This window comes from Eumetopias jubatus, unplaced genomic scaffold (assembly GCF_037043125.1).
Source record: "Eumetopias jubatus isolate StellerSeaLion01/CBP00866 unplaced genomic scaffold, mEumJub1_p1.0 scaffold_7, whole genome shotgun sequence".
Lineage (NCBI taxonomy): Eukaryota > Metazoa > Chordata > Mammalia > Carnivora > Otariidae > Eumetopias > Eumetopias jubatus.
The window spans coordinates 55771980-55781307 of NW_028274813.1; the positions used below are offsets into that span (position 1 = coordinate 55771980).

The 9328-nt window shown below is 34.3% G+C and overlaps 1 pseudogene; it reads right to left on the reverse strand.

Moving 5' to 3' along the window:
• Positions 1-5505: 5505 nt before the first annotated feature.
• On the reverse strand, positions 5506-5943 carry LOC114205658 (large ribosomal subunit protein eL30 pseudogene; annotated as a pseudogene).
• Positions 5944-9328: the final 3385 nt, after the last annotated feature.

Here is a 9328-nt window from a genome sequence, read left to right on the forward strand (position 1 = left end):
ACAGAGTCTGTTGGAGATTCTCTCCCTCTCTCTCTCTCTCTCTCTGCCCCTCCCCCTTACTCATGCTCTCTCTCTCTCAAATAAATAAAATCTTTAAAAAATAAGAAGAAGATGAAACAAGTTCTTCCTTAAATAACCTTACTTTTGTAAACTGCAGAAACTCTTTCCCCAAACTACTCCTTCATATTCTTTGACATGTTGCTCCACTGGAGTTTATATCATTTTCAACTGCATTTCTTAAAGTGGTGCCTTAGTCTCGCATTTGGGGTTGGGGGTAGTTATCAAGGAAACTAAGAAACAGGCATGAGCAGATCGGTTTTAGTGAGATCCTTGCTCTGTTTTTATCATGTAGCAGAACACCCACTCCTTACTGCTGTAGGTGTGGTCCCAATACCAGAAGCTTTTCATCACCTAGAAGCTTATTTGAAAATCACAATTGTAAGCCCTACCTCCAAGACTTACTAGGTCAGGATCTTCATTTTAACAAAATCTCCTTGGTGATTCCTGTGTATATTAATGTTTGAGACTAATCTAGTCCTTCTCACCACTCTGGTGGGTGGTAAAACAGGAAAAAAATCTGCAAGTCTGTCATTACTTTTTCCCGTTTTGTCTTTCTCAAACTCTCTTCAACTTATATTCTAATAAATTCATTGGCTTATACAGTTTCATTTCTACAAACCAACTTTGATTACTTTTCCTATCTATTATGTGTTGCCAATTATCTCCGAATTTATAAATCATAAACAGCAAAATCAGATGATTTAGGAATTGGAAGGGGTTTGGAGATCATTAATCCAACTCCTCTCATGGTGTCTGGCACAAAGTATGCCCTTAATAAATATTTACCGAATACAAGAAAAAAAGATACAAAGAGAAAACTGATTTTGTAGAGAATAAATAATTATCAATAGCAGAACAAAAGACTAGAATACAGCCTCTGAAATCCTCCCCAGTTCTCCTTGCTTTGAATTAACCAGTTCAGTCCTTGTTCTCTTCTGTGTAAAAATGTTTTTATACCTATATGAGATGATGGAAGTTCACTTACTGTAGTAAGCATTTCATAATATCAAGTCATTATGCTGTACCCCTTAAATTTTACATGTTATATGTCAATTACATCTCAATAAAACTGGAAAAAAGGGGAAAAAATTACAACTATCCTCTCTTGCACAGGATTGTTAATTCCTACCCCACCCCAGCCTCTGCAATTTCCCAGAAAATCAATAGCTCAAATATGTGTTAATTTTAATAATTTTCTAACTAATTTCTCTGGCCTCATTCCCTGCCTTAAGCAATGATATAGCCTAATTCTCCCACAGTAAAATCCTCGTCATGTTATATTAACTTCAGAAATATTTTAGTAACTCATGTTTTCTATGATATAAAATAATAAATTACATAAGATGTAAACAGACCAGTATTTCATTTAAAATACAAAGACTGAGGGGTGCCTGGGTGGCTCAGTCAGTTGAGCATCTGCTTTCAACTGAGGTCATGATCCCGGGGCCCTGGGATTGAGACCCACATCAGGCTCCCTGCCTCGCAGGGAGCCTGTTTCTCCCTCTCCTTCTGCTTGCTGTTCCCCCCGCTTGTGCTCTCTCTCACTCTCAAATAAATAAAATCTTTAAAAATAAATAAATAAATAAATAAATAAATAAATAAAATACAAGGATTGAAACACTGTTTAAAAACTGTATTATGTTTATAATAGTCATGCCTTAAGTAGGAGGACATAGAAAAGTAGAAAATAAAGAGATGGGAAAAGATAACTTCCTCCAAAAAAACCACTAGTGAAGCTATATTTACAACAGAAAAATGTTTTGAAACAATATCCCCTAAAATAGAGGAAAATTTAATGTGTCAATACACAAGGAAATATTAAAATTATCAAAAATCTCTATAGTCTCAAAATATTGAAAGAAAAATTGCAAAACTCAAGGAGAAATAGACAAATCCATGATTTTAACATGTTTCACAGTAATTATAAGATAAATAAAATAAATAAGAAGACTTCTGCTTCCAAACGGAAGTAGAAAGTTCTAAAAGATTACTGACTTCTTAAAGCAAAAAATAGTAACAATGTATTTTGGAGTTTTGGTAATATGTTGATATAATAATTGTACTAACAGTAGGAAAGAGTATTGGATAGATAATATAATGAATATTAGAGACAGATATCAAAGGTGAATATTGCAAACTCTAGAGCAATCACTAAAACAGTAGATGTGTACTTGCAGATGGAAAAGCAATAGAGAAGATAAAATAGAATATTTTAAAATATTTAGTTAATATGGAAGAAGAAGGAACAAAGAAGAAATGAAACACATGCAAAGCTTCTTGGCAACTTATACCTATCGTAGAGCCTCCATACGTGGGGCTGAGTGGTGTGGGAATAATGAAAGTAGCCATGGTTCAAATGCCAGTCTCTTGCTGTGCTTACAAAAATATAGTAGATATTCTTGAATGGATGTTTCTGTTTGTTGTATTCCCTTATGGTTAATTTCTGTAGACCTTATTTTTTTTAAGTTTACTTACTTATTTTAAGTAATCTCTACATCCAACAAGGGGCTCGAACTCACCCCAAGATCAAGTCGCATGCTCTTCAGACTGAGCCAGCCAACCACCCCAATTTCCATAGACTTTTGATATTTTATAATATTCATATAACTTGTATGGCTGAGAAGTTTTGCCAAGCTCCTTACTTCATCTTCCTGGAAGTTAATCAACCACCATTAATTTTCTTTTTATTTTTTTTTAAGTAGGCTCCACCCTGGGCGTGGACCCCAACACAGAGCTAGAACTCATGACCATGAGATCAGGACCTGAGCTGAGATCAAGAGTTGGACACTTAATAGACTGAACCACCCAGGTGCCCCTGTTTAATTTTTTTATGAGTTCAAGCCCCAAATGGGGCTTGAATTCATAACCCCAAGATCAAGAGTTGGATGCTCTATGGACTGAGCCAGCCAGGTATCCCTTCCACCATTCATTTTTTGAAAGCTCTAATTTCATTTGGTCAGTTGTGGAAAAAATAAAAAGAATTATCCCTTTAGGTCTTCATCTAATAAGATACAATAAAAACAGAATCTTAATAATCTCATATACTTAATTCTTAAAATGCACTAGATCTTGCATTGAAAGCATAGAGTTTAAGAAAATGATAAAATACACTTATATAATAACATGATAGAATAGCCATTATTGATCAAATTGAGTATTTTTAATTTGGTTCCTACTTACTAAAGAGGCATGGATAAAAACAATAAATTAAAAATGGTTCCTTATATATTTGTGGGCCTACCCCTAACCTGGAGAAAATACACATATTCACATACTCCAAATTCTACACTTTCAGAGGCTTTGCTGCCCTTCAGAAGCCCATTCACAAATCCCAGTCAAAGGACTCTTATATTCAAGGAACATCCAATGAGTATCATGTAAAAATAGAAAGACATGTGGATTGTCAATATGATGAAAGGATTGAAGGTTATAACTTTTTTCCAAGTTGCATCCATAAGAAATATACATAACATGTAAGAAATTTGTTACTTTATTGATTCTGTCTCTTTGTGAAAGAAGTCTGAGCATCCAGACATTAGATAGAATCAAATAATTAAAACATAATCTCTATTCCTGAGAAGTATCTGATTAAGAGCTAAGTGAAATTTGCAGTGCTATTAGGTGTCTGGTTGAAGTGCTCAGAGATATTGGTATCAGAAAGAAGTCACTCAAACTGTGATCTGAAGGAAGGATAGAATTTGAATAACTAGAGATGAGGAGGAATAGAATCTTACACAGGAGACAGAGATGTACCTAAGACAGAAGTCAAATACAACCTTGACTCTTCAAGGAGGAAGGGAATAAAAATAGCTAATATCTGTAGAGTGATTACTATATGCCAAACACATTTCTAAAATGTTACATGTGTCAACCTCATTTAATCCTAACAGTATCTAGTAATGTTAAGTACACTTTATCAACCCAATTTCACAAATAAGCAAACTGTAGCATCTAGAGAAAGAGCACTTGCCCTTGCTTACCTACTAAAGCTAGAACTTGAAAATGAATTAAACCTCTGGCTTCCAGAAACACTAGTCTTAAGAAGAGAGGAAATAAGTCTCTGTAGACCTTGCAACATGGCCAGATGCTGAATAAATAGATCTTGAATCAAGATTTGACTCCAAGGTATTTTATCTCTCTTGAACATATTATGAGATATTGGAGCTTCTTCGTCTTGGAGATGATACAATAAGGTGATGCTTTAGAAAGATTTAACAGACTTGTTTGAAGAGAGGTGGATTGTTGAAAGAGGTACTGGAGTGAAAGAAACAAGGGTTAATTGCCTCAAGAGAGGCGAGGATGAACAAATACAGATGATGAGTTAAAACATCCAGTATCTAAGATGTAAGAACAGCAAGCAAGATGTTAGAAGTGGGGGGAAAATACTTTAAAGAGGAAAATGCTACTTAGTTGCCCTTCATTTTTAGGATAAAATAATTATTAGTTTCTCATTAAGATAATTTTTAGACTTCAGGAAATAAAGTCCAAATTCTCATCTTAGGCTATTATCGTATTAAGAACCTGATTTCTTTTTAAATTATAAATTTTCTTGATAATAGAAATATCTTTAAATAATTTTGTCAAATATTCTAGATATATCTTCAAAGTATCCTCATATTAGAAAATGAATTCCCTTTGTAGCAAAGGATGACCTTTACATACTAATAATAAATTAAAAGAAAAATAGATATTAGTATTTTTAGTTTGAAATTCTCGTGTTCCATTTTGCTAACATTTTGTCCTTGCAGAGGCAGTTCAAGGTTTTTACAAAATAATAAAATAGAAGCTTTTCAAGCTAAAATAGAACATATAGGAAATGATAGCACAATGTAATAGAATTCATTGTCACTGAAGGAATACTGACTAGAAGTTAGAAAATAGAGTATTTAGTCCATTTCTCCCACTACCATGCTTTCTGACATTATGCAAATGTAATCTTCCTGGGTCTTTATTTTGCTATTGGCTGAAATAAAAATGATTCAAATTTCAGGACTATTCCAGTGAGGAATTAGGACTTTATAACTTAACAAAATATAACCAAAGATGAAATTTAAAACAATGAACTTCAGAGGCCCAAAGATCCACTGTGCCAAAATAATGAATGAAATTAATATTTACAGGTGGCTTGAAACGTAAGTTATAGAAATACAATTTTTTTTTTGGAAATATAATTTATTTTGAGTTTCTCAAAGGGATACTTCCCCTAATTAACATTTTTTATTCAATTTATATTATTTTTGAATAGGTAATGCATATATGCTATTCATAAATCAAAAACATACACAAAATTATATAGTAAAATGTTTCCTTCTAATCCCTGTGTTCATACATCCAGTTCCCACATTACACCTCCAATAATGCCCATTCTCCCAGAGGTTTATATATACATATATATAAACACAGAAATACATATTTTTATTGGACTGTATTTTTGCTTTATGCTATTTACTTCACATACCATACAGCAACTTCTTCCTTTTTTATTTTTCCTGTTAAACAAGCTCTGGCTAGTTTTATTAAGGAAAAATTTTTCATGGTTTCCTTTTCACCAGTCTGTTCTAGCATGGCTTCTAATGATATCCTCATCACCTGGATCAATGATAGTCAGTGTGCATACTCTGTAATATTTCCCACATGCTGTGCCCAATTCAATATTATCGCCACTATAGTGACATTGGTTTTGGCCAACATGGTATAGTACTCCATTTCAGATTTCCACAAGGCTGGGCAGTTGTTGGTGAGGATAACCAGTTTCTCTTTGCTATGTCTGATCATTTGCAGAGTCTGCTTGTACCTCAGCACATACTTTCCACCTTTCATATCGAGTTGGAGCCTAGAGTTGATCTACTCCAGCGACTTTTTCATCTTTTTTGCAACCACCATCTTCCTGCCTTAGGAATGGGATAGCACCTACCAAGAGCAGCCACCAAAATGGCCAGGAGAGAGAAAGGAAAGAGCTCCCACAATGCCTTGATTCTCTGCCAGTATAGTTTCATTGTCTTTCATATCTCTGTACTGAAAATTTCCTTATTCATTTTGTTTTTGTTTTTGCTTTTGTTTTTAATTATTAGAGTTTTGAGAGCTTTCCATTGTATGGACATACCTTAATTAATTTAACCATCAAACATTATGAAAGTTTAAGCTGTTTCTTCTACTTTAATAACACTACAGTATAATTTTTTAATGCTTTCTCGTGTATGTGTGTGTGTGTGTGTGTGTGTGTGTGTGTGTATGTGTTTTAAGTAAACTCTACCCCCAACGTGGGGCTCAAATTCATGACTCAATCAAGAGTTGCATACTCTACCAAACGAGCCAGCCAGGCACCCAACAGTATAAAGTTTTATACAAATTTTATTTCATGAATATGTAACCATACAACTAGTAATAAATTCCTGGGAGAAGAAATGCCTGGGTTAAAAGATGCATAGAGTTTTAATATTTATAGATCTTGTAAAACTATCCAACATGTGAGACGTACTGTTTATACTCTCACAAGCAACACATGAGAGTGTTATTTTGTTACTAGCATTATACCAGTAGTGTGGGTTTAAGAAACTTACAGATGTAAATCAATTCAAGAGATTAAATTCTATCAGTGTTGCTTTAAATTGAATTTCTATTAGGATTCTGATGGACATTAGGGTTAGGATTAGGACATCATTCCCTGTGTGTAAGAACCATTTTATCATTTTATTTTATTAAATGTCTGACCTTTTTGTTCAGATTTAATTTTTGTCTTATTCTTGATCTCTCAAACATCTTAGCAATATTAGCACATTTCTATGCTATAAATTGCAAATAGTTTTCCCTGTCTTTGTATTTGATTTTAGTATCTTTGCAATATAAATTCTATTCTAATGTAACTGATTTTTGTAATGTAATGTTTTTCCTTCCATGGTTTCTAGATTAGGAATTATGGCTATGAAGCCCTGCTCCACTGTAAGATTATACATTTTCTCAGGTTTTCTTCTTATATTATTGAGTACATATTTTACATATAAATGTTTTATCTATTCATCTTGGAATATGTTTTTTTGTTGTTTTGTTTGTCTTGTTTTTTTGCTAGGTAGCTAACAATTTCTCACAACACTACTTACAAAATAGTCATTTGTCTCAGTAAACAAAATTATATATTTCTACTACATAGCTGCCAAGATTATTCATCTTGATTTTCCACTTTTTTCTTCTCTTCTACAGGGCATAAGTGCTTTAAAAAAAATAAGCAATTACCAACATATACATGCATATATACATAAATATTTACATATAAATTGAATGTTTAGAAGACTAGAAGCCAGAATTAAAGTCAGCTGATAAAGTCAGTGGTACTGAATGAAGATAAGTACACAGTGTCCTTGGCTTGGTTATTCTTCAGGAAATCTGATTTTCATACAAACTCTGCCTGGTATCTGGTATAGAGACACCAATTATAAAATATATATCTATTTCAAACCTAAGAGACACTAATTCTAGTAAATAAGTATAGTTATATGAAAAAAAATCATTCCCAGGGCACCTATGTGGTGCAATCAGTTAAGTGTCGAACTCTTGGTTTCGGCTCAGGTTGTGATCTCAGGGTCATGAGATGTCATGACCCTGTGTCAGGCTCTGCACTCAGTGTGAAGTCTGTTTGAAATTCTCACTCCCTCTCCCTCTGCCCCTCCTGCTCATGCTCTCTCCCTCTCTCTAAAAAAAATAAATAAATAAACCTTTTTAAAAAAATAATTCTCTTACAAGTTATTTGAAAAGCTGTCTTGAGCTTGGGGACAGTATTCTGCATGGAAAAATTCTAAAGCTTTTTGGGGTAGTGGTAAAACTGAAAAGGGCATATATAATTAATAACTGACATTTTTAAAACTACCTTCTAAGAATTTCTAGTTGTTATTAAGTTACGCAGTAATGGGAGATAGGAAAGAAAAAGAAAACACACATACATTTAATGACCCAAGGTCATAGATTAGAAAACTCTGGGTGAACACTGAGTGTTGAATGCAAATTTCAAGTTCTTGAAGTTGAATATGTAATACAGTCTCTTTCTTAAGACCCTCCTACAAAATTTTCAATCTAAATTACAAAAAAATTAAAGAATCTTATTTTGTAATATTCTGACATATAATAAAAATGAAGAGCTAAATGAAAAGTTGGTTTTTTTTTTAAAGATTTTATTTATTTATTTATTTGAGAGAGAGAGAGAGAGATAATGAGAGATAGAGAGCACGAGAAGGAAGAGGGTCAGAGGGAGAAGCAGACTCCCCACTGAGCGGGGAGCCCGATGCGGGACTTGATCCCGGGCCTCCAGGATCATGACCTGAGCCGAAGGCAGTCGCTTAACCAACTGAGCCACCCAGGCGCCCTAAATGAAAAGCTTTAATCACAGCATCTGATGTAAACTACTGAAATACTGTTACTAATGGTGATTTATATGGCAATCTTTATATTCAATCACCATTCAAAGCCCCTCTCATATGAACTCATTTATTCCTCAAGTAACCAAATGAGCTAGGTACAAGTATTGTCTCCATTTTATAAGTAAGGAAGCTAGAGCAAAAGGATTAAATAACTTGCCCAAGGTTCTACAGCCAGCAATGATCCAGCTGTGCAGCAACAAAATGAAAAATGACAGCTTCATCACCAGATCTGGCATGCAGGGTTCTAGGATAGCTGAGGAAACTAGCTATAGAGCCCTAATGAGCACAGCCAAGATGTCCACTGCACACTACAGAAGGGAACTTCTATGTTTAAGAATCAAAAATCACCAAATTGCTAATGGCTGTAACTGTCAGAAGTCATGCCCAGTAGTTGTCAGTGTAAGTCAGAATTGGAAGGAACAGGATCCAGTCCCAATTAAAAAAGAGCCAGAGAAAGCAAACAGGCCACCAGTGGTCCAAAACTAGAGGATGACTAGGAGATGTTGGCTAACCAAAGACTTTTATAGATAGAGATCTAGCTCTTCAAGCTGGGTCCACATAAGGGAAAAAGGAATGCTCAAATTTGTAAATGAGGTAGGGGTCAATGAGCCCTAAGAAAGAACCAGCATTCCATATATTCAGGAAAGGAACAGGGGCAGGGACATCTAGCAGCCACTTCTGAGCTCTAGTGCTACCCACATCCCTGTCACTAGCCACATGGGGCTATTTAAATTTAAATTAACTAAAGTTAAACAATTGAAAATTCAGTTCCTCCCTCACGTTAGCCACATTTCAAGTGTTAAATAGTACAAATGGCTACCACTATCATATTAAACAACAGTGCTACAGGATAACAACTT